Source organism: Heteronotia binoei, chromosome 4, assembly GCF_032191835.1.
Source record: "Heteronotia binoei isolate CCM8104 ecotype False Entrance Well chromosome 4, APGP_CSIRO_Hbin_v1, whole genome shotgun sequence".
Lineage (NCBI taxonomy): Eukaryota > Metazoa > Chordata > Lepidosauria > Squamata > Gekkonidae > Heteronotia > Heteronotia binoei.
In genome coordinates this window covers 95920610-95932667 of record NC_083226.1, presented here as the reverse complement: position 1 = coordinate 95932667, position 12058 = coordinate 95920610, and the positions used below count along the sequence as shown (strand labels likewise).

At 42.0% G+C, this 12058-nt stretch overlaps 1 protein-coding gene across 1 annotated transcript in view; it reads left to right on the top strand.

Annotated features, from left to right (window-relative positions):
* Positions 1 to 1317, top strand: part of PRR16 (proline rich 16) — a 314849-nt gene extending 313532 nt beyond the window's left edge. The window contains exon 3 of the transcript XR_009555264.1: positions 349 to 1317. The gene's annotated coding sequence lies outside the window, so the exon portion shown is untranslated. The remainder of the gene's footprint in view (positions 1 to 348) is intronic.
* The last annotated feature ends 10741 nt before the right edge of the window (positions 1318 to 12058 follow it).

The following is a 12058-nucleotide window of genomic DNA, read 5'->3' as shown; positions in this document are numbered from 1 at the left end:
ACTTTTTCTCATGGAACTCAGAGGCGTCAGTGAGAAATAAAACTACTTAAATTGACAGAATTTTGTAAAACGGCAAATCTTACTCATATGAGTACTGTTTTTAAGAGTACTGATACTAGCGCCAAAATTGTTTTAAATTGTTTTAAATTATTTAACTTGTCTTAACTATTAAATTACAATGTTTACCTGTTGTTTTATTGTTTTAGTTTAATTGTTGTGAGCCGCCCTGAGCCTGCTTCAGCGGGGAAGCTGGGATATAAATCCTTAAAAAGAAAAGAAGAAACTGTAATTATGAGAATATATACATAAAATTGGTGTTACAACATTCTTTCTCTTTTTCTTTTGCAGCTCCTTTAGGCTGGAAGGAATGTCAACATTTGGAGGCATATTGGCCAGTTTCTCCCATGACAGATTCAATGTTACAATTTCTTACAGGCCAGATTTGATTATAATAACTTGGACCTATTTAGAGCATGGAAACCCTTGAGCCAGAGCAGAATGGATTACCGGTGTAATTTGCATTAAACCACTGGCTTCATATCCAAAAGCTATGAGTTAAGACCTGATAAAAGCCACAGCCTTAAGTACATTCTGACAGAAAGAAGATGGAGGAGTTCATACCTTTTCTGCCACAAAAACAGTTATCTCTCTAAGCCTGTTACTAAAGGAGTTCAATTCTAACAAATCAAGAACAGCAAACAGTAATCCTGTGGTCCAGCCAGAGTTCCAAAAGTATTCAAATATATGTAGCTAAATGAAAGTATGAATTATGAAGCACTTAAACAACTGCAGAAAAATAAATGCATTTGCTCTCAACAAAAGATTATCATCTTGGGTGGAAAGAGAAGAACTTTGATATTCCTTGTGCAAATTCAAAGCCATAGGAGAGGACCAATGACGCTGACATGCTTGAAAGTTTATTATACCTTGTCATCCACCCAAATGATTCATCCGTTACAGATTGCATCTCAATGCACTTCTAATGTTTGCACTGTAACTTCCATTCAGGGAAAATGATGTAGGTCATCATTTGCACAGATGACCACATGGAATTTTAGTCCATAGCAAGCAGTTCTTGGGCTACTAGAGAAAATCAAACAAATCTTCAAAGTGAAGAACATTTAATGCCCATCTCTCCCTCCACAGCTGGAAAGTTTTTCACAAGGCAAATTGTCCTTCCTTAAGATTAAGATGTTTGAAAAGCATCAGCAAGCAGACATTAAAATGGATCTAGTTTTTAAAACATTTTTATATCATTGTAATGACCAAGAAATTGACATATCTCTTACATGTTGCTAATGAACATAGACAGTGTATTACAAAGGTGGCGGGGAAGCATTTGTACAACATATTTGACGCATAGCTTTTTTATAGCCAGTGACCTGTCCTTCATGGGAAAATGTACCAGCTAAAAACATTTTAAGTTTATTTTTCTAAATAAATGTGGTATTTGTATCATTTGCTATCACTTATTTTTGCTAGTTTTCATTACTTACCCATGTTTTGCCCCTCAAACCACCAAAAAGGGAGATTTGAAGATAAGAACCAAAACACTTGTTTTGCCATGTTAAATCATAATGATTTGCAGACTGAAAGCTTTAACATAGATGTTATTTGAATAATTAAAAAGTATATTTCTACTGGAAAATATGTATGGATATCTCAGAAAGACTGTATTTTAACTTTTTATTTCAATGCATAGGTTATTTTAATATTCCAAAGGAAGTATTTAGTTATGGTTGATCATTTGAACATTGTAGTTGGTCATGTGAAGCATATTGATCTACAAGTGGGTATCAGTTTTCAAGAATGAGAACCACATCAAAAATTATTGCAGGCCTACATGTATATAACATAGGGCATGATCCAGCCTTTAGCTTTTGCATGTGCAAAAGGACACCAAAAGTCAGATAAACAATGTTGCTATCACCACCATGCAGCACTATGAAGGACTGCACATACGTAATGTTTTTCTTCTTATTCTAAATATGTACCTGACTGGCAACCATCTTTCTGATGTGGTATACAACCACATACTTCCCAACAAGGCAACCATTCATCTTGGGCAGTGCTTGTGTGCCAGACACCCATTTCTGAACCACACCCTGGGAGCTGAGATGGATCTGGAATGCAATAGGTAGTTTGGCTATGCAGTGACTCCGAGGTCCCATAGCTAAATGCTGATTGCTGAATCTAATTTGCAAGAGTGTGCTATGGTCCTCCTTCCAAAATGCTGTCCCTTCTCCAATAGCTGGGACTCTCTCAGGGCCAGATACAGCTGCATATTTGTATTTTCAGGCTTCCAAACAGACCAGATCTTATCTATTTTCATGAATGGAATAATTGCCAGTTCACAGCTAGTGAATATATTGCAATTTCTGTACTTAGTCTGGATTTAATGCAAAAAAAATGACTTAGCCATAGAATGATTTCTGTAGGCATAAGGCACTTTTATGTGACACTTTTCTGTACCTAATGTGTCACTCTGAATGTTAACAAAGTAAAGTAGAAAGGTCAACATGGTACTTTCACGCAATTTATGGCTATATGAAGTTCTGATACTAATTTTAGATCATATACAATCTTCTTTAGAACTTTATTCAAATACAAAAATTGAGATTCTTTTTACATATATTTTGTTCCTTTAATACATGTATTTTGAGATTTTAATATTTATTGTCATCACTCTTCATAACAATGAGGGCTAAAAGCTTCCTTTGTTTGTTTTTACTTTAATTTTGGGGTCTCAGGATTCTAATATGTCACTAATCGCAAAACCATAATGTGGGCTGTATGCAGCCCAATGGTTACATTTACTCGTCCTCAAGAAATAAAATAACTTCCAGTGTGATCTGATTTGTCAATTACACATCACTGCAGCATAATCTTAAATGACTCTTACACAGCAGGGATTTCTTTTCATACTATAACATGGTGCTGCTAAAGATGCCATTGTTGGATCTGATAAAATTTGGGGGATTGAAGGGTGTGGAACTGTTCAATAATTTCATCCATAATCTGCAAACAGGAAGAATCAATGTATCCATCCAATGCAGTATTTTGTTATAATAAGTCATAGTTTCCTTTGATGCTAGAGGTGTTTTGAATAAAAATATATATTTTTTTCTTTTTCAGAATTCTCTATTATGTGTGTATTTTTCGGGGGGGGGGGAAGAGATTGAAATTGTTGAGTTTTTTGGTAGATAGTTAATGTAACTTCACAAAATTACAATACAATTTGAAAGAGTATCTAATAAAGCCACTCTTAGACTGTACAGTTGGGACATCCACATATGTACTTGTAAACAATGATCAGTTTCATTAAATGTAGAGCATTTCTTTGCTGGGAGCAGACTAGGCTAACACATTTCTTCCCAACATGATTGATTTCAATATACATGGAATATTATGAGTAACATTCCACTATGTAGTTTACAATCTATATTCTGAAGGGATATCATATAGGATCCATTACTGCAGAATGCCAACAGCATTTCAACATTACATTGATTTAGGGTTGCCAAGTCCAATTTAAGAAATATCTGGGAACTTTGGGGGTGGAGCCAGGAGACTTTGGGGGTGGAGCCAGGAGACATTAGGGGTGGAGCCAAGATCAAGGCTGTGACAAGCATAATTGAACTCCAAAGGGAGTTCTGGCCATCACATTTAAAGGGACGGCACACCTTTTCAATGGCTTCCTTCCATAGGAAATAATGAAGGATAGGGGCACCTTCTTTTGGGGCTTATAAAATTGGACCCCCTGGTCCAATCGTTTTGAAACTTGGGGGATATTTTGGGGAGAGGCACTAGATGCTGTACTGAAAATTTGGTGCCTCTACCTTAAAAACCAACCCCCCCAGAGCCCCTGATACCCGCAGATCAATTACCCATTATTCCCTATGGGAATCATTCTCCATAGGGAATAATTTCCCAGTAGACATTTCCCTTCCCCCCACACACACTGCTTTCTGATGACCCTGAAGCGGGGGGAGGGCCTCCAAACCGGGGGATCCCCTACCCCCACCTGGGGATTGGCAACCCTACATTGATTCAATTTCTCTCTTTTAGCTGTTGCTGAGACTTTTTGACTACTGCCTATAACATCACATTCCACAAAATTTGAGTGCAGTGACACCTTTAGGACCAACAAAGTTTTATTCAAAGTATGAGTTTTTGTGTGTGCACACACTTCCTCAGATACATAAACTAGATAACTGTTCAGCCTTATAGACAGAGGCTGAACAGCAAATTAGTATGTAAAATGATGATATTTTAAGATATGTAGAAACAAAACAGTAATAACAATTTAAGTAATATAGGGTCAACAGTTGTTTGGATTTAATTAAGAGGGTACAATAATATGAAACTGTACATATGTCAAAATAGGAGATAAATATATAAGAGAATCCTTTTTAATTGTGGGAAGCTGAGATCCTCCATTTGTCTCTCAAGCATGAAGGTAACAAGCAGCATTTTTTTTCTTTTCTTCGGGTCAGTTGCAATATACTGCTCAGCCTCTGTTTATAAGTTTTTCCATTTCTATGTATCTGGGTACATGTGCACTGTTGGTCTTAACTTTGTTAGTCTTAAAGGTGCCAAAGGACTCTAATTTTGTTCTATTGCTTCAGACCAACACAGCTATCAACCTGGATCTATCACATTTGCCACCAACTCTGCATTTATACTTTTATCAGTTCTTCCATTTTAAATATATATCCTAACACATTCTTTAAAAAAACACAAGGCAAGTAACAATTAAGCAATCATATACAGTAAAATTACAATTTAATTATCCATGTAATTTAAATAATAAAGAAATGATAGCAACCATTACAAATCATATTTTTCTAAATGGTCACCTGGAATACATGATGAGGACAGAACCATCACAGAGTTCTCTTTCCCCACATGTGATGTTCTTGAGAAGGACATTTCAGAGAGAAAGCATTTGATCACAGCAGTATGTCTGTTCTTTAGATTTCTTCATTAAACCTGGTTTACTTGCATTTCAAAAGACATTGGACAGATGCAAAGTCTTCTTCCATTGGCAGAAGGGCATGCATAAGTGAAGGTGATTTCCAGCCTCTGACGGCCACATTTAAGTGAGTGTAGAAGGCTGCATCAGAACAAGGGAAGGATCCTGTCTATGAGCAGACTTTCAGTAACAGTCCTTGGGATCAAAGCACTAAATTAATAATTATTTTAAGTAGGTCACAAAGGGCATATTTTGACCAATACCACATATATGTAGTCCCCTATGCGAGGGAAAAGCAATGGAGGAAGTAGCTGGAGACCTGGACCTCCCAATCACCCCTGCAAACTCAAAATCCAAATAGTCAAAACCTGGATCTCTCAGGAGATTACAGCAAGGCTAACATCTGCTCCTGGGTCCAGCAACTTGTAAGGATGGAAGTCAGAAAAATGGCTATGGAGGAAGCAGAGCCCCCTCACCCTGAAACGCTTCAGACAAAACTCTAGAGGCAGAGCAAGGGAAGACCGGCCCCCACCATCCAAACAGAAGAGGGACTTAAATCTCTCCCAAGAGATGTTCAGTGACCTATTTCCTGACCAAGAAGGGGCCTCAGAGTCCTCACCTTCCTCTTCAGACAAGGAGAACAGGGAGTTATCAGTGGAAGAGGAGAAGGTCATCACTCCTACCCACAATAGCCTTTCCCCCCCGATGTGTTTAGTCACCTAATGCCAAAGATTATTAGAACTTTAGGACTAACTTTTACTCCTAAAATGACAGATGCAGAGGAAACAGATTTTCTGGTGGGCACTAATGATGTCATCCCCAAATTGGGTACACAGCCCCTCTCAGTCCCTCTGCCAGCAGGGTTCTTTAACATCATTAGATCTGATTCGGAGAACCCATCCAAGCCTAAGGCTGTTCACCAGGTCTTCTCCAAACACTATGACCTCATGCCAGAGGCCATGAGACGTCTAAAGATGCCAACAGTGGATGACCCTGTCAATAGTCTGGCCTCTTCCTCAATCTTTCTGATGGATGCAGATGGCATGCCTAAAGAACCCACAGACAAACGTATGGAACAGGCTTTACGTAGAGACTTTATGGCATCCTCTAATGCCTTTAAGGCATGCATTACCGCCTCTCTAGCTTGCAGGGCTATCTTCACCTGGTCCTCAGCCTTCTCTAAGGCTGAGAAGAATCTCCCCAAAGAAACTAGGAATGAGCTTTAAAAGATCACTTTGACTGTAGCCCTTTCTTCAGATGCTACCCTGGATGAGGTACAACAATCAGCCAGGGCAATGGCATTTAGTGTGACAGCTCGCAGAAACTCCTGGCTCAGGAACTGGGATGCAGATCCTTCAGCAACGGCAAAGGTGACTTCTGTTTCTTTTAAAGAAGGGCTGTTCAGAGAAGGCCTAGACAGGTTCCTCATACAGGGTAGGAACAAGAAAAAAGTCCTACCCTCAAAGAGGAGAGAGGATAGGGATAGGAAAAGATTTCAGTCCTTTCAAGAGGGCAGAAGAGATTCCAAGCCGAGATTCTCTAAAACCTACAAACCAAGATGGCAACTAAATCCTGAGAAAGAAGACAATCCACCCTTAATAACAAAAAAGGGCCCGCCCTTTAAGAGACAAAGAGAAACAGCTCAGAATGACTATGCAGCTCCCAGAGACAAAGCAGGCATTGGAGGGGGAGAGACTCCAGAAATTTGCCCACATTTGGGAATGGTCAATCTCAGACAAGTGGTTCCTAGATACCATGACCAATGGGTACTCCCTAGAATTCAAGTACCTTCCCCACAACCACTTCCTGGAAGTTCCCATGAACTCTTCCCCAGAAAAGCATCTTCTCATTCTGGGAGCCATAGATCACCTCCTGCACATAAAAGCAATCAAACCGATGGTGCTTCAAGAGAAATCTCAGGGTGTCTACTCAGTCTTCTTCATTGTGCCCAAGAAGAACGGGGATGTCAGGGCCATTCTAGATCTCAAATGGGTGAAGAGAGTGGTCGCAAAGGAGTTCCAAATGGAAACCCTGAGATCCGTCTTATCTGCTATCCAGAAGGGAGACTTCTTGGCCTCCATAGACCTGTCAGAAGCCTACCTTCAAATCCTGATTGTCCAGTCACACAGAAAATTTCTCAGATTTTCCTACAGTGGATGCCATTTTCAGTACTGAGCCCTTCCTTTCGGCCTGAAGTCCTCACTTTACTAATGTTCTAGTTACTCTGGTGGCAGTTCTCCAACTAAAGGGAATCTCCCTTATTCTTTATCTGGACGACATCCTACTCAAGGCTCCATCTCGAGCACAGACAGAGATTGCCCTAGTGGAAACGATGAAGGTACTGTCAGGCCACGGTTTCATGATCAACCTAGAGAAAAGCACCCTGACACAACTGATAACCCATCTGGGGGCACAGATTGACATAGTCTCAGACAAGGTATGATTCACAGAGTAGAGAAGGACAAAAATACTCCAGCTTCTGTCTCAGATCCTACACAAGAGCAGGGAGAAAATCATGACTCTAGCCAAATTTTTTGGGCATGTTAGTCTCCTGCCAGGATATTGTTCAATGGGCCAGATTCCACGCTCACCCTCTTTAGATGTTGCTGCATCCCCACCAGCAGGCAATTGCACACAAACTTTTTTACGAGATTCCAGTACCGGAACAACTGAAACAAGAGATGCAGTGGTGGCTAGACCCCAACCGATTCCCGGTGGGACAAGCTTTAAGAGAACCAAGGTGACAGGTGGTGGCCATAGATACCAGCCTGTTTGGCTGGGGCACTCAAATAAAAGGGGCGTTGGCACAAGGAAGGTGGTCCAGACAGGAAGCAACAAAGAGCATAAACTTCTTGGAACTACAAGCCATAGGACTAGCACTAGACCAGTTCTTGGAGCTTCTAGAGGGCTCCCATGTGCTTATTCAAACAGACAATATGATGGATTCTAGTGGCACCATTCTGGCCCAGAAGGCCCTAAATTCTAACTTTTCCTTATGCCTGCAACCTTGGACGTTAACAGTCTTCCAACCAGAAGGGGTATCTCTAGCCCATCTGTTACTATACCGAGCATAGAGTACTGTATCAGAGTTCATTTGGAGACCAAGAGGGACAACCGGATATGTGATAAAAAATGTCACTGGCATCCATAGTAGTAATTAACAGGGTCAGCTGCTGCAGAGCCCTGTCGAAAACAGTTTTCTCTAAAGACCACCAGCTTCCTAATTGCATTTCTCTTTTGGTCATGTGCAACTTGAGGAGGTGTTGAATTTCTTGGGGAATGTGACCATCCATGGTTTGCCTAATTACACCCATGGCAGTCACTGAGTCAAGGGCTTGTGCTTGGGTACAAGCAATTGCCAACGAGACATTTTCCTGGAGGGAAAGAAGGTTGTCTGCTAAGAGGTAAAAGTCTCCTTCCATTATTTGCTCCCAAGTAATTAACATTGAACTAATAGCATGCTGTACACCAGCCAAGGAATGCATAGATAGTGTGATAGGCTCTCCTAGCTTGGATGTGTCTGTGGCAGATTGTGACAATTTATTAGACAGTACTTCCAGATTGGCTGCGTCTAGGACTGCCATACCTGCTCCAATAGGTGCTACCCAGTCTGCAAAACCCCATTTTGAGTTCTTGGGTTTTGTTTTTAACTGTAACATATCCATCCATTTTTCCACACCCATCTCACGAGACCTAATATAGGGAGCACATTGCTTAAGACGGAGCAAGGTATCTAGTCCTTTTAGGTCAATTTTGACTTCTTTGGCTGGGAATTATTAGGAAGGGAATTGAAAACAAATCAGCCAGTATCATAATGCCCCTGTATAAATCGATGGTGCAGGAAGACTCATCTCAAAGTGATGAAAGGTTACTTTTCTACCGAGCAATGGATCAGAGTTGTCCACTAAGATGGTGACAAACAGTATGGACTGTCTACCAAAATCTCGAGGCAGCAGGAGGAAGGTTGTGGACCTAACTTGCCTGGGGAATTATAGATGTTTGTATACAAATGCTAGAAGTTTTTGAAGTAAAATCGGTGAGTTGGAGTGCTTAGTGTTGGGGGAAAACATAGACATTGTGGGAATTTCAGAAACTTGGTGGAATGAGGAAAATCAGTGGGACACGTTGATTCCTGGATATAAATTATATCAGAAGGATAGGGAGGGAAGGGTCGGAGGTGGGGTGGCTCTGTATGTCAGAGAGGATATACAGTCCCATAGAATTGAAAAGGTCAGAGACTTATGTTCCCTTCTAGAAATGTTTTGGGTTGAAATAGTGGGCCCAAAAGGAAATTTGACTATAGGAGTTTGTTATGACCCACTAAGTCAAAAGATAGAGGACTAGTGCCTAAATGTAAAAACTATGTCATAATAGGTGACTTTAACTACCCACAGATTGATTGGGTCAATATCAGGGATGTGCAAAAAAAAAAAAAAAATTGGTAGTACACGAATTTGGAAATATACGGGGGGGGGGGGGGGAGAAATACGGAATCCCGTATATTTCTGAATTTCTTAGTCGGAATAGCAGCATATATGGTAGATGCACAGCTATTTCCGAATATACGGCCACATTATACCCTATGGGCCATTGAAATCAATGGCAAATAGGGTATATTTGAAGCTGCCTGGAGGGGAGGGGGTTTGAGGGAGAGCCCCCAAATTTGCAGGGGACTCTCCCCTACAAACCCCCCAAGTCCCAAAAAGATTGGGCCTGGGGGTCCAATTCCTGGGGCACCCAAAGCCAAACCTAACTTCACACCAGAGAATCTCTATAGGACCCAAATGCACTACATCCCTCTATCTACTCTATGAACCCTGCCACACAAAACACAATCTGCTCAAGGTCTGCTCTGCAGACCTGGCTGCAGCAAACCCAGATGCCAGCTTTCCAGCCCTGCCCCAAACAACACAGGGAGAGCTGGCCAAGCACAACAAGCATGCTGGCTCTGCGTCTCTCACCCAGGTGCCAGCTTTCCTGCCACAGAACACACAATCTAAAGATGCCAGCTCTCCAGCCCTGCCCCAAACAACACAGGGAGAGCTGGCCAAGCACAACAAGCATGCTGGCTCTGGGTCTCTCACCCAGGTGCCAGCTTCCCTGCCATAGAACACACAATCTACAGATGCCAGCTCTCCAGCCCTGCCCCAAACAACACAGGGAGAGCTGGCCAAGCACAACAAGCTGCTGGTTCTGGGTCTCTCACCCAGGTGCCAGCTTCCCTGCCACAGAACACACAATCTACAGATGCCAGCTCTCCAGCCCTGCCCCAAACAACATGGGGAGAGCTGGCCAAGCACAACAAGCCTGCTGGTTCTGGGTCTCTCACCCAGGTGCCAGCTTCCCCCAAAAAAAACCAGAACCAGGAAAAGGGACAATAGGAGAAGGCCATGAAACTCAAAAAAGTGGCCTTTTAAACAACGAAAATTAGGCCAAACAGCCCCCGCCAAGATCCAGAACCAAAAGAGAAAAGGAACAACAGCAGCACAACACAGCAGCAACAAATCAAACACAGAATTCTTTTAAAACAGTAAAAAAATTAACTTTTAACAATACAGGAACTTTACCAACCCCTCCCCCCCAAAAAACCCCTTCACCCTAACCCCAAGAAATCCAAGCCACCTAAATCATGAAAAGTAAAAGGACACTGCACTTTTAAAAGTCCTCTCACTAAAGTAAGATATGGGCAAATTGGCAAAAAAAACCCACCCCAGGCCCCCTCCCCCAGCAGAACCCCCTAACCCTAACCCCAAATAAGCTACCCACCACCCAAATCTGGATAAGTAAAGGGACACTGAGTCTTTAAAAGTCCTTTTACCAACTAAAATAAAAACAAGAACCCCAAGACTGTCTTACCTTAGACATCTTCTCTACTCCAGGCAAGTCTGGTAAAGCTGAGAGAGAGCAGCAGCAGCTGAGACCAAGGGCCAGCACAGCACAATCTCTCTCTCACACCAACACACACCAACACAGCAGCAATGGAGGAGTCCAGCCAGGCAGACTCCTTAAAAAGGTTCTCTGGCCCTATAGAGAGCAGTTTCAAAAAATAGCACTGCTCTGTGATTGGCCAGACAACAGTGCTTACTTGGATACCCAAGTAAGCAAAAGATCAAAAGAACAACAATGTTGCTGATGGCTGGGGGATCAGCTACACAACAGCCCTGCAAAGAATGCATTTGCAATGCATTTTGCAAATGCATGCTTTGGATTGGCTGCTGGGGCTCCTCTTCCCCCCCCCCAACTGATCTCAGGGAGGCTATGGGAGAGGCGGGAAAATGCTACCAAAGGCGGAAAAGGAGGCAAGCAGCTGCCCTGAGTCTGCATAAGCCCCTTTCCCATGGATTTCCGCATACTTCCGAATATCTATACGGAAGTATATGGGGAGCCTTACTCAGCTCCCGCATAATGGGCCCCAATTGGATTAGGCTGTATGCGATTCCGTATATAGCTGAATCAGGGGTGATTCGGCGGTTGATTCAGTTCAGCTGAACCGAATGCACACCCCTAGTCAATATGTGTTTTGGTCGAGAGAAAGAGATTGAGTTTCTAGACACTCTCAATGACTGTGCTATGGAGCAGATGGTCACAGAACCTACCAGGGGTGAGGCGATCCTGGATTTGGTCCTAAGTAATGCCCAAGACCTGGTGAGAGATGTAAAAGTGATTGAACCGCTTGGGAGCCGTGACCATAACGTTATTGATTTCACCATTTGTATAAATAGAGAGTTGCCCCAAAAGACAAGCACAACCACTTTTAACTTTAAAAGGGGTAAATTCTTTGAGATGAGGAGGCTTGTGAAGAGGAAACTGAAAAGAAAGGTAAAGAGAGTCAAAACCCTTGGGGAAGCTTGGAGGCTATTTAAAACTACAATCCTAGAAGCTCAGATAAAAAGTATACCACAAGTTAGGAAAGGCACAAATAGGTATTTTAAAAAGCCTGCAAAGTAATGGAAGCTGTAAAAGGTAAGAAGGATTCCTTTAAGTGGTGGAATGCTAGTCCAAGTGAGGATAATAAAAGGGAACACAGATTGTGGCAAATAAAATGCAAGACTGTGATCAGGCAGGCAAAAAGGGACTATGAGG